We start from the raw sequence: 25,242 nt of genomic DNA, 5'->3' as shown, positions 1-25,242 counted from the left end.
CTAGCATATAATCAGCATGTATTGAAATCTAATCAAGGTTAAGTTTTTTCTTTCTCTAAATTTAGCGAGTATCATAAGGATGCAGTGGCATTTCTTTCCTGGAGACTGGTTTTCATCCCACAAAACAGGTAAAGACGTCAAAACATATACAATTAACATACAGGCCTCATAGTTTTACTTGCTTCAGATGTAATTCAAAATAAGCCTTTTCCTTAACTTCCTGATCCATAAGCTGAACTATCTTTATAATATAATATAATATAATATATTTGGATACCGTCGGAATCCGCGATATAATATATTTTGGTTACCGTCGGAATCGAATGCATAACGGTGGAAGACAAAACAAAGCTAAGTTTTCATTACTGTATTTAGTTATATTTCATTTTATTTAGTGTACTTAAATGTTTTGTTTTGCTTGTAATTGTTTGTACTTTTTTTTCTATTTATTTAATGGAATTTATTAATTGAATAATTAACGATTACGCTACTCAGCAGTAAGGAATAATGGCGGATTCAGCTGCAGTTGCAAGTAGCGTATCGTCAAGTCCACTGCCATTTAAGAACTCGATTATAAGAAATATCATAAGGGACTTTGTGGCATGCAGTACTTGCGCATGTATGTGTCTCGAGAATTAGATATATGGCTTGTTAAAGAGAGCGGAGAGCGTATGTATGCAAAATGCAGGCAGTGGGAGGAAATAAGTGTCGAATTATCAATATCCGACCTTGTTGCTCCAGGAATGGGGAATGAATGTAGGAAGACAAGTAGCGTGATAGGAGAGAATGAAAAAAAAATATGTATGAATGAGAAAATAATAGTTGATAGTGTGGAAGGCGTGAGTGACTGTGAAAGTTTAGGAGATGGTTTTGTTTGGGAGAGTGAATTTAGATTAAGAGTGACTGACCTGCAGAGGGAGATAGATGAGCTGAAAGAGGAGGTGGAATGTCTTGTGAATGAGAACAGAAGTATGAAAGATAAGATTAGGAGAATGGAAGAGATAAATGCAAGCCGAATCAAAGTGGGGGAGAGAGAGAAATTTGGGAGTGTTAGAAGAGGAGAGAAAGGAAACAGAAGACAGGGAATGAGTGAGAGGTATGTGGGGGAAACAGTAGGAGAGATGGAATGATAGACAGATATGAAAGTGCTAGAAGAGGAGAGAATGGAAACAGTAGAAGAGAGGGAATGAGAGAGAGGTATGGGAAGGCTAGCAGACGAGGGGATGGAAACAGTAGAAGAGATGGAATGATAGACAAATATGAAAGTGCTAGAAGACGAGAGGATGGAAACAGTAGGAGAGACGGAATGAGAGAGGGATATGGAAGTGCTAGAAGTGGAGAAAATGGAAACAGTAGAAGAGAGGGAATGAGAGAGATGTACGCGAGTGCTAGAAGAGGGGAGAATGGAAACAGTAGGAGAGAGAGGTATGGGAATGCAAGAAGAGAGAATAGCAGTAGAAGAGAGGGAATGAGAGAGACCTATGGGAATGAAAGAAGAGGAGAGAATGGAAACATTAGGAGAGAGAGAGAGAATGGTATGAGGTATAATGTATGGCGACTCAATGATCCGTGGTGTTCAAGACAGGATGCGTGAGGAGTGTTTGCCAGGAGGAACAACAGAAAGGGTGGCTATGGCAATTAAGAGAGGTGAGAGGGTGGATGAGATGATTGTGATGGTAGGAACAAATGATTTGAGTGGTAATGTAAGTCGGGCAGCAAGAAATATGAGATTTTTGCTCGAGGCTGTATGGAAGAAGACAGAGAGAGGAAAAATAGTGTGCGTATTGCCTAGGTATGATAATGATGAACTGAGCAGAAGAGTGATATTGAATTGCATAATAGCGAGAATGTGTGAAAAGAGAGGACTGGTATATGTGGATGCTTGGAGTGCGTTTGAGGAAAGAGAGGAATTGTATGCGAGAGACTGCTTACATTTGAATGAGGAAGGACGTAGGCATCTGGAGAGATTGCTGTTCTGAACGAGTCAGTGTGTCCCACGGAGGATGATAGCAGGGGTGGCCTCTTGTGGGAATGGATACTTGGGAGAAGGGAGACGATGTCAGGTAGCACTGAGCCCAGTGGAGTCTAGAAGGGATAATGCTGGGTATAGAAACAATGGCATTTATATGTTTTATACTAATGCCAGGAGTATCCGGAATAAGGGAGAGGAATTGGTGGTGCAGATAGCATCAGCCTGGCCAAAAATTATTGGGATCACTGAGATGTGGTTGACAGAAGGGGATATAATAACAGGAATAGAAGTCGCTGGGTATAGCATTTTTCGTCAGGATAGGAGGGGAAAGCGTGGTGGTGGGGTACTGCTTATGATAAGTGATGACCTATGTCCTCTAAGAGTGGAGGCTTTGGATGGAAGTGAGACAAATGATTTTGAGAACATATGGTGTGAGGGAGAGGTAGGCAAGACAGGATATTTAGTGGGGTGTTGATACAGACCCAGGAACACAGAGGATGGAGACCAGGAGATGTTCAGACAGCTAAGTTTGGCAAGTGCAAGAAGAATGATTGTTATGGGGGATTTTAACCACAGTGGTATAAATTGGAGAGAGGAAGATGCATGTAGCAATAGGGGAATGGAATTTCTAGAATTCTTGAGGGACAAATGTCTTAGGCAACATGTAACAGAGAGAACAAGAGATTCAAGAGTTTTGGATTTGGTTATAGCATCAGAAGAGTTGATAATAACTGAGATGACATCTCTCCCACCAGTTGGAGAGAGTGACCATATGGTTTTGACTTGGAAAATGAATAGACATGTAGGAGTATCAAAGAGACGGGAACTTATGTGGAATTATAAAGCAGGTGATTATAATAGTCTTAGACGTCAACTTCGGCAAGTTTCATAGTGGGAGAAATTGGAAGGTCGGGATATCATTAGTGCATGGGAAATTGTGAAAGAATATTTGTTAGCAGCAATGGTAAGTTATTTACCACGAGTGAAGAAGAGGACACAATTTGGAGTAAATTGGATGACAAACAATATTAAACAGGAATTGCATGTGAAAAAGAGGCTATGGAACAGATATAAGGAGACAGGTGAAGAGAAGATACATGAAGAATATAAAACACAGGCCATAAGAGTGACTAGTGTGGTACGGAAAGCAAAACTGGAATATGAGAGGAGGTTGGCCCTAAGATCCAAAGAAAATCCTAGGGAATTTTTTAGCTTTGCGGCCAGTAGGAGGAGAGGAGAAATGACTGTGGAAGAATGATATTGTGGGATAAAAATGGGAATAGAGTGACTGATGCAGAGGACATAGTGGAATTGTTCAATGAACACTTTATTGGAGTTTTTCATCCTAGAGGAGTCAGTTTTAATGCTAGAGGAATAGGGCTGGTTCGAGGTTTAGAGGTACAGGAGGAGAGTGTGTTTCAGATACTGATTACTCTGGATGTCAGTAAGCCTTTGGGACTGGATTGTATTTCACCACGAGTTTTGAGAGAATGTACTAGGGAACTGACAGTGCCTTTAACCTGGCTTTTCAATGAAAGTCTGGCTTTGGCAAAGGTGCCCAGGGAATGGAAGGAAGGTAAGATAGTGCCATTGCATAAGGGTGGTAACAGACTGGAAGTGTCTAATTATAGGCCAGTCTGTGTGTCATCAGTAGAGGTCAAGATCTTGGAGAAAGTAGTGAGGAACCGTATACAACATTGGGTTACCATCTGGTTGGCGAAGAATTAGAAGATCTAAAAAGGCTAACTGCTTATTTGATTCTACTTCTAGGGTAAACTTGATCCTAGGATGAAATGCGTTTAACTTATTGAGAAATTGTTGAAGTTAATCAGAAGAGCCATTCCATACAGCAAAAATGTCATCGACATATCTGAACCAATGAGTAGGTCTGGGAGAAATATTGTCAAAGATACGTTGTTCAAAATGTTCCTCTCTCTCCTGCTATCTCTAATTTCTTTATGGAACATTTTGAACAACGTATCTTTGACAATATTTCTCCCAGACCTACTCATTGGTTCAGATATGTCGATGACATTTTTGCTGTATGGAATGGCTCTTCTGATTAACTTCAACAATTTCTCAATAAGTTAAACGCATTTCATCCTAGGATCAAGTTTACCCTAGAAGTAGAATCAAATAAGCAGTTAGCCTTTTTAGATCTTCTAATTCTTCGCCAACCAGATGGTAACCTACATTTCTCAGTTTATAGAAAGAAGACTCATACAGGCCACTATATCCATGCGGAATCTCATCACCATCCCAGTCAAAAGGCAGGAACTATTAAAACACCAGTTCATTGGGCCCACTCCTTTTGTTCTACAGACGATCTTTTACAGAAAGAAATACGATATATAACTTCTTCCTTTCTATCTAATGGCTATAAGAATTGCTTCATTAAAAGAACTTTGAGTAGATTTAATATGTCTCCCTCTTCAAACACAGAGGAAATAACGCGCATTACCATCCCTTATATACAAGGCATCAGTGAACGTATAGCAAAAATTTTAAAACCACTGAATATTTTTGTGGCCTTTCGACTGTTTAGAAAAATCTCCACCTTTCTCGCTTCTCCAAAGGACAAGCTTCCACATCTTAATCATCCAGGTGTCTACCAGATTCCGTGCTCTTGTGGATTATGTTATTTCGGACAAACGGGAAGATCTGCCTCCATTCGGCTAGAAGAACACCAATCTTATATTGAATACTTTAAACCTGAAAAGTCTGGACTTGCAGAACATGCCATCTTCACTAGACACAGAGTTCATTGGAGAAAGACAAGAGTTCTTCACAAAAGTCAGTTTCTCATGGAACGCCTTTATAAAGAAGCATGTGAAACTCTACTTCATTCTCCTAACTTAAACAGATCCGACGGCTTACGTCTATCCCCTTTATGGGAGATAGTACTTTACAAATCAGCTAATCTTTCCTAACTTTTTATTGTATTAAATTTTTTTTTTTTTTTTTTTTTTAGGAAAGTTATTGACCTTTTTAGTTATCTTACACCAGCTACTTAGGTGGCGCTTTTTGGAATTGTCAGTTAGTGTTTAATTTTTGTGCCTAATTGTACTGAAGATGCCTGTGACACACAGGCGAAAATTATACTATTAAATAATATTTCTACGTGAGTTTTTCCGTTATTTATTTGTATAGTTAGGGGACATATTGCAAAGGTGGTGAAGGTAACACAGAGGATTGCTGCAATTATGAGAAGACACTGACCTGCAGAGATAAGAGGGTTATCATTCCGTTGTATAAGTCTCTGATCAGACCACACTTGGACTATTGTTCTCAGATTTGGTCTCCAGGATTTGAAGGGGATAAATTAACTGTGGAAAGGATAGATACAAAGACGGATGACAAAGATGGTTTCAGGACTGTACAAGGATAGTTACGAGGATCGGCTGAGGGAATGTGGACTGCAGAGTTTGGTGGATAGAAGAAAGAGAGGTGATATGATTGAGACTTTTAAACTGTTGAGAGGTGGTTACAGGGTTGACACTGGGGAGTTCTTTCACTTGGTTGAACAGCAGGAAGGAGTGATGACAAGAGGCCATCCCTGGAAGTTACGAAAGGAAACTGTGAGCAAGAAGGTGAGGAGTGGTTTCTTTGCATGGAGGGTGGTTGAACTGTGGAAGGCATTGCCTGATGGAGTGGTGAGAGCGAGAACGGTCAATGAGTTTAAGGAGTGGTATGATAGACTTTGTGTTTCTTAGGGGGAGGGAATCTCCCTTCGATGAGTCTTGACAGACTTTATGTTCTTAGGAAGGACCTCCCACGATGAGTCTTTCGACTCCATGGAGGCCTGAATAATAATAATAATCTGTCGTGTAAAATTATCAAAAGATTAAAAAAAAAAAAAAAAAAAAAAGTTCACATTCAGGAAACCTTGTAAAAGTGGCAAAAGAAAAGTTAGGATACCCTCTGTAATAATGGTGAGAAATGCACTGACAAGCAAAACGATTAATTATTTCAAGGCATGAAATAACCATATCCCCAAAACCAGATGACAAAATCTGTGTGAACAGATTTTGTCATCTGGTTTTGAAGAAATAAGCATAAGAAATAATAATTTAAAATGAAAAGCGAGGCATGGCAAAATTGAAAAAAAAAAAAAAAAAATGTAATTTGCAGAGTTTAATGAATGATAGACATAACAAAAGTCATCTGTGCATCCTGAGAAAAGTTTGAAAATTACAACCTTTCTCCAATGACAGTATCCAACTTTCAATTTAATTGTTTGCTCTGGTTCCCTTAAAAATCAAAAATAAAAACAATAATAATAAAAGTTGGCAAAAGTATTCCTCTCCGCAAAATGGTAATGTATCTGATTATTTTGTAATATCATGCATATGTAGTTTCAGCCAAAACAAAGTATAATTTTGACAACCACTCCCAAATTGCAAACCTGTTCTTTGTTGTTCAACATCCAAATGATATATATTGGCCTTGCCTAAGGAAAGTGAGAATATGCTTGTTTGGTTGACTGAGCAGGTAAAGTAACCCCATCTCAAACCAATGCTATAGTTTGAATCCTGCTGTAGGCATGGATTTTTATGAATGACCTTAAGCCACCACACCTCACTTTGTGGATGTAAGAAGTGGATAAAAGTGTGTCTAGAGCAGAGTGTGTAGATAACTTAATCCTTAATACACATGAATTAAGTAATACAAACGTAATAGGCTAACAGATTTTCATTGGCGGGGGGATCTCCAGTTAGTTATGCAGATTACTTATAGCTATGTATAGGCTTATCCTCCAGTCATGATGCTTCAACCTAAAAATTACTTAACAACCCCATATATGTATGTGTGTGTGTTTGTGTGTGTGTAAATCTCAAAACCAAAAAAAGTCTGCAAACCCATGGTTTGTTAGTATCTGTAATGTGTGTAGACCATAGATCAGATAACCTGAAACCCTGTTTCAGAGATTAAACATGGAACTTTTTTGATGTACTCCAGGGTAGCCTGAAAAAGTTTCATAACTCTCCAATAAGTAGGATCAGTCTCCCACTGATGAATCATCCCATCTAAATGCATTTGCAAACATCCATACTCACAGTTTGATTCAAACTGACAACCTACTGACTGGAGTATAGAAGATTATGTGCATTAATCTTAATTAAATTACAGCCGAGTATGGCTATATATTAAAAGCAGCAAAAGTATTCCTAGGAAAATTTTGCCACTTGTATTTTCTTACATGAGAGGTGTTTCAGACACATATGCTTTCGATAAAGAAATTCAAATAAACATAATTATAAACGTTTTTATTGCAACACAATGTTTTTACTCAAGTACTCAAATATGATAAAAATATAAATTTATTATAAACAATAGGTATTTAACCCTTGGTTCATCCAGGGAACTTGTAGGTGCCCAAATTTAATAGTAGGATTGCCATCAAGGAAAATTAAATGCCAACACTTTATTTTTGTTTCAAATTCCTTTTAATTTAAAAGATGTTTTAAATGACTTACCTAATGCTCATCTTCTATACAATGAAGCTGAAACAGATTATTTATCCAGCTGCTTCAGCTGGAAGTAAAAAAGAAGTCAGATATATCTGGCAAAAACAGCATATATAAAATACCTCAAAAAGTGGTTGGTACTAACCTTAAGACTCCAGACTCTTTAACATGATATCATATAATCATAAAAACATATGCATAAAATAATAAAACAGGGCAAACTATTTTTAATATGCTAGCATTATAATGGCATATCTCTGACAGCTCAAAAAGTCTTACAGTAATTTGCTAATACTTGACAAGAAATTATATTTTTGATTTATGTTTTACATTAAGAAATTTTATTATATCTAATAAAAATTCTTAAAAATATTAAATTACAAATAAACAGAAGCAAATAACAGGATAGCGATCCTTGTTATTTGCTTCTGTTTATACTGCAGGGAAAACTTTAATGGGAATATTTTTTACAGCAATCGCGGAACACTAAAAGGTTCTTGGACTATAAGATGTATAAGCTCTTGTAAAAACGAAAATACGGAAACTAGCTTCACGCTTTCTAATTGCATTTTTTATGCTATATCTGCATGTTTAATAGATGTTCCTTTCCGCGATTTAATCAAGTTGTAAAGAATGTCCAACCTGACCCTACAACACATTAAAAATTGTGCAGCAGAAAGCACATTCGCCTGAAATACAATTGGTAGGATATCATATGAACGGATGTTTCAAAATAAAAAGCAAGTCAAAAAATAAAATAAAATATCAAACTGAAGCTTGATAGTACTAAGCTTATTAAATATGAAGAACTCACTAGATGCTATGGGTCCGTGGTATGGAAGGTATCAGTGGGACTTCCTTCCCAGTGAAGGAGAAACTTGCCACCTTTTCGATTATACTTGCACAGTATTAGCGCACGTTAGGTATTAAAAGAAATCAATTATATTAATGGAATGCAAGTCAAGGCCATCACGTTCTAGAAATAAAAATAGATCCAATCCAATTCGCATGGAATAGTGAAGTGTAAGGCGGCAAGTAATAAACTCATTATGCAAAATGAAGGCATAATATCCAGATTTCACTGAATTGCTGAAAAAGAAAAAAAAATCATACACTTTAATACCTCCAATATCGTTTAACTTAAAATCCTTTTAATAAACTATGATATTGTATACACACAGACATTGCATTTGTGTAAAGCAAAAAAGGAGGAAAATTGCTAATTCGCTCACTGATCGGTGCAGTATGTCTTTTGCTTAAACTGACGGAAATTCTTCCCTTTTTTTAATAAAAGGAAAAAAACGTTAATTCATCATAAAATCACAAATACACCGATAAAGTGTAATACTAGAACACTTTTAAATAACAAATAAAGTGCGCCGTCTATTCTAATTGGTTAATTCAGTTCAGTGACGCTTCGCGGCGTCCATTATCTAAAATTATAGTACATTGGTGTTTTTCTGTCAAAAACTATGGGCAATATCTCAATTTGAAAAAAAAAAAAAAAAAAAAAAAAGCTCTGGATTTTTCATTTTTCCCAAGAAAATATAATAAATAAATATCCTTCCCCTTTCTTGCTAACTATTCTTTTTTTTTTTTTTTACTTTCTTTTTTTATTGATGGTATTGCCACCAGCGTTGTGTCAACAAGCGAATATTTTCTATGTTAGAATGCCAATCCCGAAGAGAAACGCTAGATATGAAAGTTTCGAAGCACTTAAAACCAACATAAAGCGATAAAGAGTTTTCATATGAAACACTCTTTATCGCTCATTTTGCTAATATTACTCAGAATGACTATAGAAGAAAAGTGACCTTAGTGACTACAGAACGTAGGAAACAGAGGAAAAGGAGATATTAAAAGCATAATGCAAACACGGCAATGATTTTTGGATGGAATGCCAACATGACTGTAAAAGCATGGGCTAAAGAATTACCTATAACGATAACACATTTGTCGGACATGAATCTCGACATGAGCACAGCTCACAGTGGCTGAAAAGACAGCAATATAATTCCAAGGTTGCACCCGAGCTGGTGTAGTCAATTATAAACCAATATATAGCTCTGGATTAGTTATTAACATATCAGAGAGATTCGTAAGGAATTGCATCCAGAGGATAGTGATAACACTATTGACATCCTTTAGAGAGAAAACATTCGCTTTGTTAAAAATAGGTCTTGTTTTACCAATCCACTCACATATTACAATAGTGTGAGAGTAAAGTGGATATATCACATAACTTCTGAATTTTGTCGGGTTATTTGAAAGTGATCCACAGAGGAGGATATTATACAGACTCAAAAAGTTGCTATGCAAAACAAACTTGTGATATTGATTGGAAGGCAGCTGTCATACAAATATCAAAGTGACAAACGGAGGAACAAAATAAAAGAATGAGGATGGCCAGGAGATACCACAGGGTTCTGTGCTTATTATTATTATTATTATTATTATTATTATTATTATTATTATTATTATTATTATTATTAGAGAGAGGACGCTTTAGCAGCAAGCGGTCGCAAGCATGCTATTTCGATGCTCCCATATTTTAAGTTGCAAAGTAGATCTTTTCTTGTGAATTAAAATTTAAAGTACATCAGTGAATTCCGTTCTTCAAGACCAACATATTGATGTAAAAACTGTAAGTATCTGTTAAGTAATAAGTAAAATATAAGTATTCAAAGTTCGAAGTATACGTTGGTCAACTACGCGAGAAGAGAACAAAGGAAGTCGCCATATTAGAAATTACAGTAAGATCGTCAAACAAGAAGTATGAAGTGCTACAAATGCCAAGAAGACTTAACGGGGGAAGAAAACCACGTAACATGTAGCAACTGCCAGAGAAACATGCATTTTCTATGTTCAGGATTGTCTGAGGCTACTTGGCAGAGAAAATCAAACAAGAATCTTGACGAGTGGAAGTGTCCCCATTGCAGAGACAACGAAGGAACGTCGCCTTCGACCGCAAGCGGAAACCAACACATGCAGAAAACAATCGCAGGCAGTAAACAGCTACCAACAACAGAGGGAATTAAAAACAAAGAAAACAACAACGGAAACCCAGGTGAGCCAACTTTAAATGCATTACTTGAAAATAGATTACAAAACCTAAAAGGCAGTTTAATCGATTTGGTTGGAGAACTATTTAAAAAACATACCGCACAAATTACAGAAAAATTCAACCAATATGACGAATTTATTAAATGTAATAATAACTCGGTAGAAGGTGTATTACAGACCATTAGAGAAATTAAAAACTGCGTCAAAAAGCTAACGGAAAGATAGCATAATTTAATTAAAGAGACAACGGAACTACGGCAAGAACTAAACTCTTTAAAGCAACAGTACGAACTCTCAAACCAACAGCAGCACAAAAATGATCTCCTCATAAATGGTCTCCCAGAAATAGCTACGGAACATCTAAGAGACACCGTAATACAACTAAGCCAAAAAATAGGCTCTCCCATTGAACCAAGAGACATACAGTCAGTGCATCGGTTACCACAAAAATTACTCAAAAAATAATACCCGTCCTTCTCCGGTCGTAGTGCCACTCACCAACAGCCCAATAAAAACTACACTTATAAAAGCTAGCAGGATCAAAAAACCAGTAGTCAAGGATCTGAAAGGAGACCACGACAACACCCCAATATACTTGTCCGAATACCTAACGTCATTACTATCAGAAAATATTCTACCAAGGAAGTAAAAACAGAAAACAATTACCAGTTTATATGGATAAGAGATAGCAAAATATACCTTAGAAAGACACAAGACGCAAAACCAATCGAAATAAAATCCGTAGACGACCTCAACAGGCTGCCACATTAAAAGGAAGATTGACAACTCGTAAAGAAGGAACAGCACACCAACCATCATGAATACAGACCATCAAGCAGACATAATCACCCCGGAACATGATAATTGCCACATTCTGAAATCAAAAACGGAATGGAAACATGTGACAATTTCCAAAAAAGGACTATCTATTCTCCACATCAACATCAGAAGCATTCAGAAATACTGGCTGACCTTGCAAGCTTATCTGAAGGAAGATATAGATGAAATAGACATTTTAATACTGACTGAAGTATCTACGACAAACGAAGAGACATCCACCTACCAAATGCCACACTTTCAACAACACAAACACTGCAGACAAACAAAACGAGGCGGTGGTATAATAATATTTACCAAACATAAACTAGAAGTAACAGAAATAAACTATAAATTAGAATACACAGAAAACATATGCATGGAAATTAAAAACATCAAACAAGAAAACTCCCTGATATTAAACGCAATATACAGACCACCCAACTTAAGCACCACAAAATTCCTAAAAGAACTAAACAGATGGCTTTCAGCCACGGAAGTAGGTACCTCAGAAAACTTGATAATAATAGGAGACATTAATATAAACATTAGGAACATAAATAACAACACAGAACAATACCTAGACCTATTATCGGCATATAACATAACCCCATCCATACAGTCGTATACACGAGAAGTGATAGTCGGAAACACAACAACCTCATCCTGCATTGATCATATAAATATAAGGGCCCCTCCAAACAGCTACACAGCAGCCGTCATAACATGCAAACTGGCAGACCATTATTTCACAGCATTACAGTTACACACTGAACCAGAACCCATAAAAATCATTGAGTCTACAAAACAGTATTATAGCATTCTGAAAAATTCAAATATTAAAAAAATTCCAACACGGAATTAATGTAAGCTGATTTCAGTATATGCAAATAACACATTTCAATGTGACATAGTGCAAGGTCGTGCATTTTTGACTACAGACATTACTGACAAAATATTAAAAAAAAATTAAATTTCCTACACTTAGTAGAGAGCTTGTGTAGCTCAGTGGATGTGGCGTTTGCATACCACGGCGCTTGACCGCACAAAGGAAGCCTTGGTTTCCAGTCTAGTGGGCGACTAGAGGAACCTCTCCATAGTTATAGTCTCTGGCACGGGCAAGCGGGTTTTTTCTCCCGGAAACTCGGGTTTTTCGTCCCGAAAACTCAAGAAAATCGACCGTAGAACCCACATTATTTCAGACATTAAATACGAGTGTTAGGATTAGGGGCCACGAGATGGCGGCACCTGTAGAGCCGTCTCTCTTCACTGCGTGCCTCTTAATTAGTAATAGCCTTGGGCCAGCTATCTCTGATTGAGTACCAGTGGAGATTGAACTGCCTACCCAGTCCCAAAAAGTTAGATAGGGCTAAAAACGGCCTCGCCTCCCTGTATATACGGGAATAAAAAGGCGTTAGCTGTTTTTTTTAGTTGATGAAGTTGTAGACTTGTAGAAATTTCTACTCACTGTTATAGTAAAAATTTCGAGGCTACATAATTATTATTATTATTCATCATTATAATATAGCATCCTTATTTTGTTTAGAAGCAAAGTTTTGAATTCCCCTAAGTTTTAAACGCGCTAGCTTAGAACTGTCATTAGTGGTTAAAATTATAATGATATAGAGAATGCATATGTAAACATACCTGGAAATTATATTTATGCTAGAACTGCAGTTCATGCTTCATGTTTATAAAGTAATTCAGTAACTCAATGAAATAAACCTAATTATTTCATTGAGGTAATACTCTAATGATAAGTTATTTTAAAGATTTTAGAAGGAAATTGAAAGACGATAAGAATAAGTAAGAAATGAATGAAACAAGAAAACTGTAAATAATTAAAGTGTAAATGTTAAAAATATGTGAAAATATACAAGGGCGGTCTGAAACGTTCTCGGCCTCGACCATAGATGGCAACACTATCGGCATGATTTTTTTTCTAAGTTGGTAAATCTGTCATAAGCATCCATGTGAAATTGCAAGTAATTCTATCAAGTAGTTTGTTTTATACAGCTGTCTGAAGCTGTACAGAGGTATTTTGCAGATCTTACTGAAAACCACTACAGGGACAGGATAATGGCTCTGGAACATCGCTGGAATAAATGAATTCGTCTTAGGGGAGATTACGTTGAAAAATAAAAATTATTTTGAAATTATATATTCGTGCTTTCATTGTTAATTCGAGACCTTTTCAGCCACCCTCGTAGTTAAAAATTCCAGAAAATGATATATAATTGGAGAAATAATTCAAAACTTCAGGATGAATTAAAATGATATCTGATAATTATTGTAGATGGGACGTGGCATTTTGACGTGGCATTATCTTCAGAACCTGAGAGCACTCTCTTGAGGGAAGGGAATGAGAAATGAAATTTGAAAAAAAGTTGCAGAGCTCACTTGAATTGTCACATCAAGTCGTTATCATTTAATTGGCTGAAACGTGGGGTAATTTTAATAGTGTGGAGGTTCCAATTCCCCGCAAAAAAAAAAAAAAAAAAATCACATAAGTGCAAGTGATGTTCATGGAATTCCTATCACTTATTATAGCTATAGTTTCTGAAAACCGTAATTTGATTTCGTTATTTTGAAAATCCATGATGGTGGCTTTCTCAATTTGGAAGATTGGGTTTTGTTTGGAGATGCAAATTGCCCAGTAATAGATTTTTTATTATGTTGGTCTTTCTTCTTTTTATTTTTTTTATTAATGTTGCCCAGGTACTCAGAATTAGGGATATTATAATTGCGTAAATGTTCTTGAAACTGTAACCAGACCGATCTACTCGTTGAGCTTGTGTACATGACGTTACAATCCACTTGACGAGAGAATCAATATACTAAGTTGTGGTATTCAAATACTTCTTTGCATGCACTAATTTTGTTGGAATTCAGAGAGATAGCCTTAATTAGTTTGCCACTAGTAGTAAAAACCTATTTGTAGTCAGAAATGTTAAAAAAATATAATTAAAGCCTTATATGTATATTCTGAATATAGGGCAATACATGATTAATGTTGTATTAGATGACTTTAACAGCTATAGTGTTAACTGGGGTTTCACAAAGTTCAACAAAGATAAAGAACTTGTTGAAAAATGGGCCTGAAAACCCCTCTCTATACCTGATACATAATCCCAAACTCCCTGCATCTTTCAATAGTGGCAGATGAAAGTGAGGCTATAACCCTGACCTCATATTTGATAGCTCAAAAATATCAAACATTTGTGTTAAAAAGGTTTTAAATCCCATTCCACCTACTCAACATAGACTTATAATGCTTTCCATTATAGGTCTATGGTGTTTGCATTTTCCATTAATTAATAATTAATGGAAAATAATTTTCCATTAATTATTAATTATAAGTTAATTTATTTATTATTTTAAAACAATTAAATCTTATTTTTAAAAAAATCGATTTAAAACAGTTCCCTTCTACGGATTTTTACTATAAATAACTAATTTATACAATAATTTAAAAATTTGATAATTAAAGGTAAACTATAATTATTGAGGGCAATGTAAGATGTAAAGTATTGTGCCCAACGAGCGATTTTGGCATTTTAGCAAAATCAGCTAACGCCTTTTTTTTTTTTTTTTTTTTTTTTTTTTTATTCCCGTATACGGGAGTAGGCGAGGCCATTTAGCCCTATCTAACTTTTGGAAACTGAGTGGGCAGTTCAGTTTAGCAAAATGCGCCTCTGATTAATATGTTTATAATTTATAAACTATTATCTTTAAAATTTTATTTGTCTATCAAAAATCCAAAAATATGTACATAATTAAGAACAAAGTCAAAAATTGTCCAAAGTCACTTAAACACAGGATACACAATACACTCAATATGTTTCGCATTCAAAATTCAAATGACGCTGAAAAAAATGTAAGTGCATCGCGCTGTTTCGTCTATCCAAATTCGAAGTAGAATTTAAGAAAACTAACAGCATAATATACACCTATCTTTCAGAATAAATATTTGGATAGATCAGTGTTTCTGAAACTTCAGATATCCATGTACCCCTTCTTTAATTTTCATTATTACCAAAATATCAAAATATCCTTATCATAATAATAATAATAATAATAATAATAATAATAATAATAATAATAATAATAATAATAATATATTTCATTGTAAATGTCTGTTTTATTTGAATTTATATGTACATTTAAACAAAAAATATGATTTGTTTTTAATAGAACAAAATTTATAAAGATACTCTACATTTTTACTAAATATAAATAATTTATCATCAATGAGAGGAATGAAATTGCTTATTTCTACATCTGCTATATTGCTCTCTTTTGTGTATTTTATAAATCCAGTATTTAACCAATGATCCATACTTAAGAATTTGAAAGCTTTTTTCCCAAAATTAAAGCTAAAAAATTGTGGTGCGAGATATAAGGGGAAACTAAAGTTTTCAAAAAATAAAAAAACTGAAAATGGGTATGACTTACCAAGAAGCTTCTATTCTCCATCACTTCTTCTATCCTCGAGAGCAGTTTCCTTGGGTGCAACGTCAAAATTATCTACCCAAATAGAGATCTTCTTTCCCATTATATCAAGCAAAAATTACCAGTAATTTAAGACTTGAAATATGTAATGAACGATTTTTGACAAATTACTAATGAGAGGTGAAAGTTGTGCGCGATTGTAAGCCAGTAGAGAAAAAGCAGCTATTGAGAAGTGCACATGATTGGTGCGGTATTAACAAAACATCGCGCGACCCAAACAAAAAGCAACAATTGAATGGAAATGCTAATTCTCTTAAATCGATTTCCATAATATCTGAAATACATTCACTATATATTTCTTAGTTTTAACATGTTCATGACGGGGATAGTGTCAAGCAAAACCACATGTTGCCGGTGCAACATGTGGTTTTGCTTGAGTCTATAAAGCAGTTTCTTTTGGAGGGGAGATGTAATTCATTAGTTAGTGTTTATATTCCCAGTTGTCTGTAATTGCACTATTTGTTGAGAAATATATTACACAGTCTGCAGATGTCTGTGAACCTTATTCAGTGACATAATAAAACTAATTGTTTTTTGTGGTTTCTGCAGTATAGTTGCTGTTGTGGAGGGCGTATTGTTTACTGCAGGGAGTGAGGAGAATTTATGCATAATATATATATATATATATATATATATATATATGTGTGTGTGTGTGTGTGTGTGTGTGTTATTATATGCTTCAACTCGTTGAAGCATATAATTATTTTTTTTCATATTTTTTCAAGTTGTTCTAACAGGCACGCCTGTTAGAACAACTTGAAAAAATACAACGTTTTTTATGAATCAATTATGTGTGGCGATTTTTTACCTGTATTTTCAAGTTTTTAGATACTTCAATGTTTATTACTATTCTCTTCCTTTAAGAATACCTGATGAAGGCTATTATAAGCCGAAACTAGGTGTATTAATCTTATTAAATCTTTATAAGTAATATCGGTTTTTAAGTAATTAAATCTATTTAAAAAAAATATATATATATATATGTATAGACTATAAAAGTTTATGAAATTCACATCGTATGATACTTTATGGGTTGTTTCCTTCGGTATCTAATAAGTGGGTTCTAAAATGTTTAGTTTTAGTATGTATGACTATAACTTTTTTATTAATAAAATATAATAAGCACGTATAAGACTATTACACTTTTTTATATAATGTTCGTCAAGTAGCTTTATTTTATCGTCCTACATGTTTCGCCAATTTTTCTATCGGCATCTTCAGGGAATACAAACTAGTAAGCTGTATGAAGGTAACAGACTAGGTTATAGTGTAATACACAATGGTTTATTTATTTTCAGTTACAATCTAGAAATTATTGAAACAAAGAAATATAAAGAATAAAAGTTTTTGTTACAAAATAACGCAAACATCGATAATGAAAGAAAATAAAACTAAACAAATGCATCTAACATTAATTAATCAGAATCTTCAATAGTTGGATTTACAGAACTGTCATAACAGTCATCTCAAACAATATTGCTATACAGAAGGCATGAATACATGATCATCATCATCCATGATGATGTCTTGGGATACATCCAGGCCTACTGCTGTTATGCCAAACATTCCTAAAATACATGATCAGCAGCTTCCATTACAGGATCAGAATGTTGCTCAAGAGAAGGAAAATGGGTCAGTTAATTATCCTTGGATATCCTCGCCAGAACATCATTGTGAGGATTGCTGTAGATGCTACGCGACCAAAAATATCCAAAGACATAATATGAAACTACATGAAAATCAGACAGAAATATATATTGGATATGGACATGAATGCAAAGTAGAGTTGATGATGATGAAGCAAGATATGAACTGCATGAGAAATGAGATGAAAAGAATTAGAGACATACATGGAAGAGCGAATAAGAACAGAAGGAAAGATGGGCATGCGAAAGATATATCGAATGATTCGAGAGTGGTTCTCTATGGAGATTCCATTATTAGAGGTGTGGTGAATGAGAAGATGCACAAGGTTTGTTTTCCTGGTGGTAGAATGGAGAGAGTGATTGAAGCGTTGGACATGAGGAGTAAGAGAGCACAAGAGTTGGTGGTTGTAGTAGGAACAAATGATTTGGATGGGAACAAGGAAAATGCCAGATTGGATATAAGGAGATTATTAAGGAGAGTAAAAGATAACAGTGTGGTAGGAAAGGTAGTCAGTGTGTTGCCAAGGTATAATAGTGATGAATTGAGGAGGCGGGCAAAGATTATGAATGATATGTTAGCACAGTTATGTGAGGAGAATGGAGTGCATTTTGTGAATGTGTGGGAGGAATTTGAGGGACGGATGGAATTGTATAAAGAAGATGGGCTGCATTTAAATGGCTTTGGTGTGAGCCTGCTGGAGAGATTGTTACTGGCAGGAGAAGTAATGACTGTAATGAATACATCTGAGGTGGTGGGAAGTGATATGAAAGAGCAAAAAAGAAAGGTAGGGAGAAGTATTTGTTCAGTTGCAAATGGGGAAGTGAGTATTATGAATGAAGTAAATGAGAGAGTGGAGGTACAACACGAACAGGGAAACGGGGGGTGGGAAATCAGGGTGGACGGGGAGAAACTTTATGAAACATGCGGGTGTTGAATTCAGAAGTGAATGTGTAAGCGGACAAACACAAATTGAGATGGCCTGGGATGGGTGGAAAAAGTTTAGGTGTGAAGAAAGTTGTAGAATTGGTGGTAATATAGTGGAAGTGACAGGAGAAGGTATTGAAGAGTCACATCGCAGGAGTGATGTTCTAGGACTTGTAGAAGCAGTAATGATTTATTATGTTTATTCACTAATGCTAGAAGCATTCGAAATAAGGGGAACGAAATTGTTGCTTTGCTCGAGTCTGTTCGCCCCAAAATTGTTGGTATAAGTGAGACATGGTTAGATGACGATGACATCTTGACAGGATAGAGATGAACGGATATGATATTTTTCGTGAAGATAGGCAGAGAAGAAAGGGAGGAGGAGTACTGTTAATAGTAGCAGATGAGTTGTGCCCATCTAAGGTTGAATTGCAAGGTGCAAATAGTGGTCACCGTTTTGAGGCCGTATGGTGTAAGGTAGAAGCTAACAGGAGGAAATATTTAGTTGGGTGTTGCTATAGACCTGGTAATATGGAGGGTAATGAGAAGGAAATGTATAGGCAAATTGGCCTAGCTAGCAAGAAACATTATGGGCGACTTTAATTATGGTGATATAGACTGGAAGCAAGAGACTGCATCTGGGGGTAAAGAAAATGATTTTTTGGAGTTTTGAAAGATAATTACCTTAGGCAGTACGTAATGGAAGGTACACGAGAATCAAGAGTATTGGATTTGATCATCTCATCAGATGATGTTATTATAAATGAGGTGTCTAATCTTCCACCAGTTGGTGAGAGTGACCACGAGGTGGTCACGTGCAGGGTGACCAGTCATTCGAGAACGTCTATTAGAAAGGGATATATGTGAAATTATAAGACTGGTAATTACGAAAAGCTCAGGAAACAGCTTGCGATAATAAATTGGAAAGAGGAACTGGATGGAAATGATATCAATGCTGCTTGGGCCATACTCAAGAACTATTTGGTGGAGGCAATATCAGAGTGTATTCCAAGGGTCAAGAGGGTAAACAGAGCGGGTGTAAAATGGATGAATCAAGAGATAAGGTATGTAATATGGAAGAAGAAGATATTATGGAAGAAACACAAAATGAGTATATATAACAACCAGTTGCATGAGAAGTACAAAGAGCAGGCGAGGAGGAAGGTGACTAGCTTGATAAGGGTAGCAAAAATGCAGTATGAGCAGCAGTTAGCTAATGCGGCAAAAAAAAAAATCCTAAGGAGTTTTTTCGATATGTCGCCAGTAGAAGAAAGAATGATTATGGTAGAATGGGATTGATTGGTGAAAAGGGAGGAATGATAACCGCTGCGGAGGATATAGTTGAGATATTTAACGAGCAATTTCTAAAGGTATTTCATTCTTGCGAATGTGACATCATGCAGAACTTGAAAGTAGTGGGAGAAGAGGAGGTGGAACTGTTAGTAAGTGAACAGGAGGTATATGAGGAATTGAATAGACTTGATGTAAATAAGGCTGTGGGATTTGATGCTATTTCACCACGTGTCTTGAGGGAATGTGCCAGAGAGTTAACAACAGCTTTTGTATATCTTTTCAACATGAGTCTCTCACTAGGTCAAGTTCCAAAAGAGTGGAAAGAGGGTAAAATTGTTCCAATTCATAAGAGAGGTGATAAGAGTAAGGCTTTGAATTATAGACCAGTCTGTGTGTCTGGAGTTGTGGTCAAGGTATTGGAGAAGTTAGTTAGGAATAAAGTTCAGAATTGGGTTGACAACAGGAAAATACTCTTTGGTGGCCAGCATGGATTTACTGAAGGAAAATCATGCTTTAGCAACCTGCTTACTTTTTATAATAAAGTGACAAATGCGTTGGCTAAGGGTATTGCATATACAGTGGTATATTTAGATTTTGCAAAGGCGTTTGATAAATTGCCAAATGACAAGCTGGTAATTAAATTGGAACGGATGGAGCTGAACAGTAGATTGGTTCAGTGGATTGGAGATTGGTTCTCTATGGAGGAGCGATAGGTATCAGCGAGTTGTCTATGGAGGAGCGATATCCCAGAAGAGGAAAGTTACTAGTGGTGTACCTCAAGGGTCTGTTTTGGGTCCATTGCTGTTTAATTTGTATGTAAATGATATCTGGAGAGGTCTGAATGGTGATGTGCAGTTGTTTGCAGATGATGCAAAGTTGGGCAGAGCTATCAGGAGTAGTGTGGATGCTGTAGCTTTGCAAGAGGACTTGAATACACTGTCTGAATGGGTAAATAAGTGGGGATGTCAATTCAATGTCTCAAAGTGTAAGGTTTTGAAATTTGGGAAGCAGAGATGGGATGTAAAGTACACAATCGGTGCGAATATCTTGGAAGAGGTAGAGGAAATGAGAGATCTGGGAGTGATTGTAGACAAGGACCTAAAATTTCCGGGACATGTTACTAAAATAGTGAAGATAACACAGCAGATAATGGGAATGATGCGGAGGACATTGACTTGTAGAAGTAAGGATGTTATGGTTCCTTTGTATAAGGCTTTGATCAGGCCACATATGGATTACTGTGCACAGATCTGGTCACCTGGTTTTCAAAAAGATGAAATTGCGTTGGAAAAAGTTCAGAGGCGATTGACTAAGGTGGTTTCTGGTCTCTGGAATGTAGAGTATGAAGACAGATTGACAAAATGCAATTTGCAGAAATTTGTGGATAGAAGGAGGAGGGGGGGTATGATTGAGACATATAAGCTGTTGAGTGGTTATTACCAGATTAACGTCGGGGAGGTTTTGCACAGAATGGGTGAGGATAGCAGGAGAACAAGAGGTCATTCCTGGAATCTGTATAAGGAGGGTGTGAGCAAGGGAGTGAGGAGCAGGTTTTTTTGCATGGAGAGTGGTGAGTGATTGGAATGCTTTGCCCGAGAGTGTGGTGTGTGCAGAGGCAGTGAATATATTTAAGGCACAGTATGATAAACTGTGTGTATAACAGTGGACCTCCCACGATGAGTCTTTGACTCCATGGAGGTTTTTATAATAATAATAATAATAATAATAATAATAATAATAATAATAATAATAATAATAATAATAATAATAATACTTTTTACAATGTTTATCAAAAATATTTTGATAAGCGACTCGTTTTGGATACATAGCGCATAGAACATCTTTTTCTTTTTCTGTTTGTCAAGGGAGCCGTATCTATGTCGTCATTAAAATTTTTCTTCAAATTGTGTCTGAAATTGATGATGTTTCAGGTGTAAAGGACTGTTCATTCCTGTAGAGATTTCTGAACACTTTTTTATTTGTTCTGATACTAACTGCATTACGAGATATCTAATAAATATTCTGAGCCGTATTTTCACATTGTTGTTCAGCATATGAATAATCTGAGCATTTATATTTATATTTATGAGCTATACTGACATCGGAGCTCGCGGTATCTCTCAGATACAATTTACTGTCAAATATCACAAACCTTTACAAAAAACGTGTTCAACCAAACTGATAGCAAAAAAAAAAGAAAAAAAGTGCGGAATATCACTCGTAACATACGCACGCGCAGCTAATCATGACCTTCAACCTATACAATAAAATATTTATATCTATTAGCAAGTATCTGCTGGGACCTCTGCAGGATCAAATATCACAAATCTTTGCATAACACGTGTTAAACCAAATTGACCCCAGCAAAAGTGCAAAATAGCACTCGTAATACTCAGGCGCAGCCACTCATGACCTTCAACCTATACAATAGATAGGTTAAAATAATATTCATGTCAACAATAAGCATGTATCTGTCAGATCACATATAAGCGCCCGGGTGTTAGGCAGCGCCATGAGGCAGGTCGCCTCTATGTCACACCCTGTGGAGTACTGGTCCCAGGGATTATCAAAATAAAAATAATTATTTGGAGCTTATATAATTAGAATAAAATATAATTATCTTTATAAATATGTATAGATAAATTTAATATATATTTTTTAATTTTTTCTGCCTCCAGTATAATTGTAACATAAACTCTAAATTTTCCGCCCTTTTATTTTTCCGCCTGCGGCATGAGCCCATTTCACCCCTGCCTCGCGCCGAGCCTGGGTGTTTGTCTTTCTAAGACCTGATATAGTTTGCCTTAAATTTGTAATTTGTTCCTTGAGAATAGTGTTATATTTGTCCGCTAGTTGCTTTTTATTTAAAGCTTGTGTTGAAAATTTCTGGATAACAGTCGTTGAGGCGAAGAAGGTAATATTTTATTGAGTGCTACGTGTATTGTTGCCCATGATGTTACTGTCATTTTCTCTTCATTTAAGTCAATTTTATTGGAATAATAATTACGCTTATTTCGGCGTATTTCTAATTGGAGTTTGTTTCTATATATTGCATATTTGCTTTTTTAAGCTCTGATTTCTTTTTAGCTGGTGCCGTAAATTTTTTCTTTTTTTTTTTTTGTATGTTTTACGTAATATATTGTCGTATAGCCTTAGAAGCGAATCTCTCCTAATTCTGATATTTATTTTCTTGGTATATATGGCGGATTGATTTGACGAAAGACTCACTACTAATACTACTATTTTTTTTTTTTGAATCTGTAATTTTTTTAAATTAAAATTATGATTACATATTGTGATTACATATTTAAATTACACATACGTTACATAAATTTGATTACATATGGTACATACATTGCGTCATATGCATTTGATTACATATGATACATGCATTGATCACATTTTTTTTTTAATTTCAATCTTTTTTATTATTAAAATTATGATTACATATTGTGATTACATATTTACAACGCATATGATTTACATATGATTACATATTTACAACAGATATAGTTTCTAAAGTTCACAAAGATGGAGTCCCATTACGCCCTATTGTGGACGGTATCAACTCTCCTACCTATCTGTTGTCTAAGCACTTCGCAAAACTCCAACAACAGTATATCCATAATTCGGATACTTATATTAGAAACTCACATAATTTTGTAGAGAAATTAGAAAACATCTCCATCTCCGAAAATGATCTACTGACCAGCTTAGATGTCTAATCTTTATTTACAAACATCCCTGTGGTAGAAGTCATCAACATTTTAGGTACTTTGTTTCCACAAGATATTGCTTCGCTGTTCAGCCATTGCCTAACATCAAACTATTTTTTATAGAAGAAAACCATTTACCAGCAATTGACTGGCTTGGCAATAAGTAACCCCTCTCACCATCTTGTGTCGTTCTTTTCATGGAAGATCTTGAAAGTAAAATTTTATCTCAGGTAGACCCCAAACCCACAATATGGTGGAGATATGTGGATGACATCTTCATTGTACGAACTACAAAAAAGATGACTTATTTGAATTCCTAAATAAGATCAACTCCTTTCACTATTCAATGAAATTCACTCTGGACCATGAAAAAGAAAAATAACTAATCATTTCTGGATATCCTAATTAAGAAGCAAGCTAATGGTCATTTCAACCACTCAGTTTATAGAAAACCCACGAATACAGGACGTTATTTACACTTCAGCTCCTCCCACCACATTTCTCAAAAACTCAGCATTGAACATATGCTAAAGAAGAGAGCTGTCCAGATTACAACAGACCAAACAGATCTCCAAGACGAATTGACACTGATATCCAACAACCTCATCTTGAATGGCTACCCCCAGAGATTTGTTAACAAGATTCTGTTTTCTTTTATTTATTTAGCGTATGATGTATAGGTCTCAGAATAAAACATACAGATTACATAAAAACAGCATAAAAACAATTGTAAAAATCATATTAAAAGGGGTACACTAGGTTGAAATGATTAAACATCAAAATTAAGAATCAGGAGTCAAGGTTGAAATGATTAAACATCAAAATTAAGAATCAGGAGTCAGAGCTTAATCCTTAAATCCCGGATCCACTCCAGGGATTCTGGGGTCAATTAAAAAAAGTCCTCTTTAGAACCCGAGAATGAGTAGATAGGGCACTCAAGCACAATGTGATTGATAGTCTGGATCCCTCTCCCGCATTCACAGTTTGGAGTATCGGACCAGTTCCATTTATGCAATTCTGTTCTCTGATCCACCACAAAGACAACAAGAAGACACTCAATATATTACCACAATCGTCATTCCATACGTGGGGACAGCCTCTATCAAGGTTGCTAAACTCCTCAAACCACATAAAATAAGAGTGACCTTTAAACCTAAAGATACAATTCGTAAACTCTTAAGACCTCCAAAAGACTTCCATCCTTTCTTTAAATATGCTGGAGTTTACAATATCCCATGCTTGTGCAGTTTAAGTTACATCGGCCAAACTTCAAGAAGCCTTGAGATAGGACAGAGAGAACACATTGGATATGTCAAAAACAACAGACAAGATATATCTGGCTTATCTTCCCATTTCTCCAGAACCAACCATGTCATTGAGTGGAATAAAAGCTGTATCCCTTACATAGAAGAGGATTATCGCTCTCGTATTTTTAAAGAAGCCACAGCAGTCTCCCGTTCTGTAGAAAATCTTAATAGAAACCAAGGTTTAATCTTATCCGAGATCTGGAAGACCCTAATTAGTTCTCTAAACACACAAGAAATGAACTTTAGTACCAACTATAAAACGTTCCTAAACAACAACAAGTGAAATCATGTACGCACCACACGTGTATTGCACACATTCAGTGTTGTTTGGTAATTTATAAATTAGAATTCTGTTAATGTCTTGTCTGTAACATGTTTTGTTAGCTTTAATTCCTATCATCAGTCCTGTACCCTGAAGATGCCAACAATTTCGGTTGGTGAAACTAGTTGGTATTAAAATAGTTTTTTCTCCGATACTTGATCATCATTTCCCAAATATTCAATTTTACATAGCTTCTGTGGTC

General features: G+C 35.7%; 1 protein-coding gene across 2 annotated transcripts in view; it reads right to left on the bottom strand.

Moving 5' to 3' along the window:
- nopo (TRAF interacting protein no poles) overlaps positions 1-8,798 on the bottom strand; it is a 128,872-nt gene extending 120,074 nt beyond the window's left edge. The window contains exons 1-3 of one of the 2 annotated variants that reach the window (XM_090410248.1): positions 8,673-8,798; positions 8,255-8,529; positions 7,450-7,507 (exon numbers count right to left, since the gene is read on the bottom strand). The gene's annotated coding sequence lies outside the window, so the exon portion shown is untranslated. The remainder of the gene's footprint in view (positions 1-7,449; positions 7,508-8,254; positions 8,530-8,672) is intronic. The other variant, XM_090410249.1, reaches the window with a different exon arrangement.
- Positions 8,799-25,242: the final 16,444 nt, after the last annotated feature.

Source organism: Typopeltis vanoorti, chromosome 20 (assembly GCF_054136105.1).
Source record: "Typopeltis vanoorti isolate ZY-2024b chromosome 20, IOZ_Tvanoo_1.0, whole genome shotgun sequence".
NCBI classification, from domain to species: Eukaryota; Metazoa; Arthropoda; class Arachnida; order Uropygi; family Thelyphonidae; genus Typopeltis; species Typopeltis vanoorti.
The sequence above is the reverse complement of the archived record's forward strand: the minus strand, read 5'-3'. Positions and strand labels throughout refer to the sequence as shown.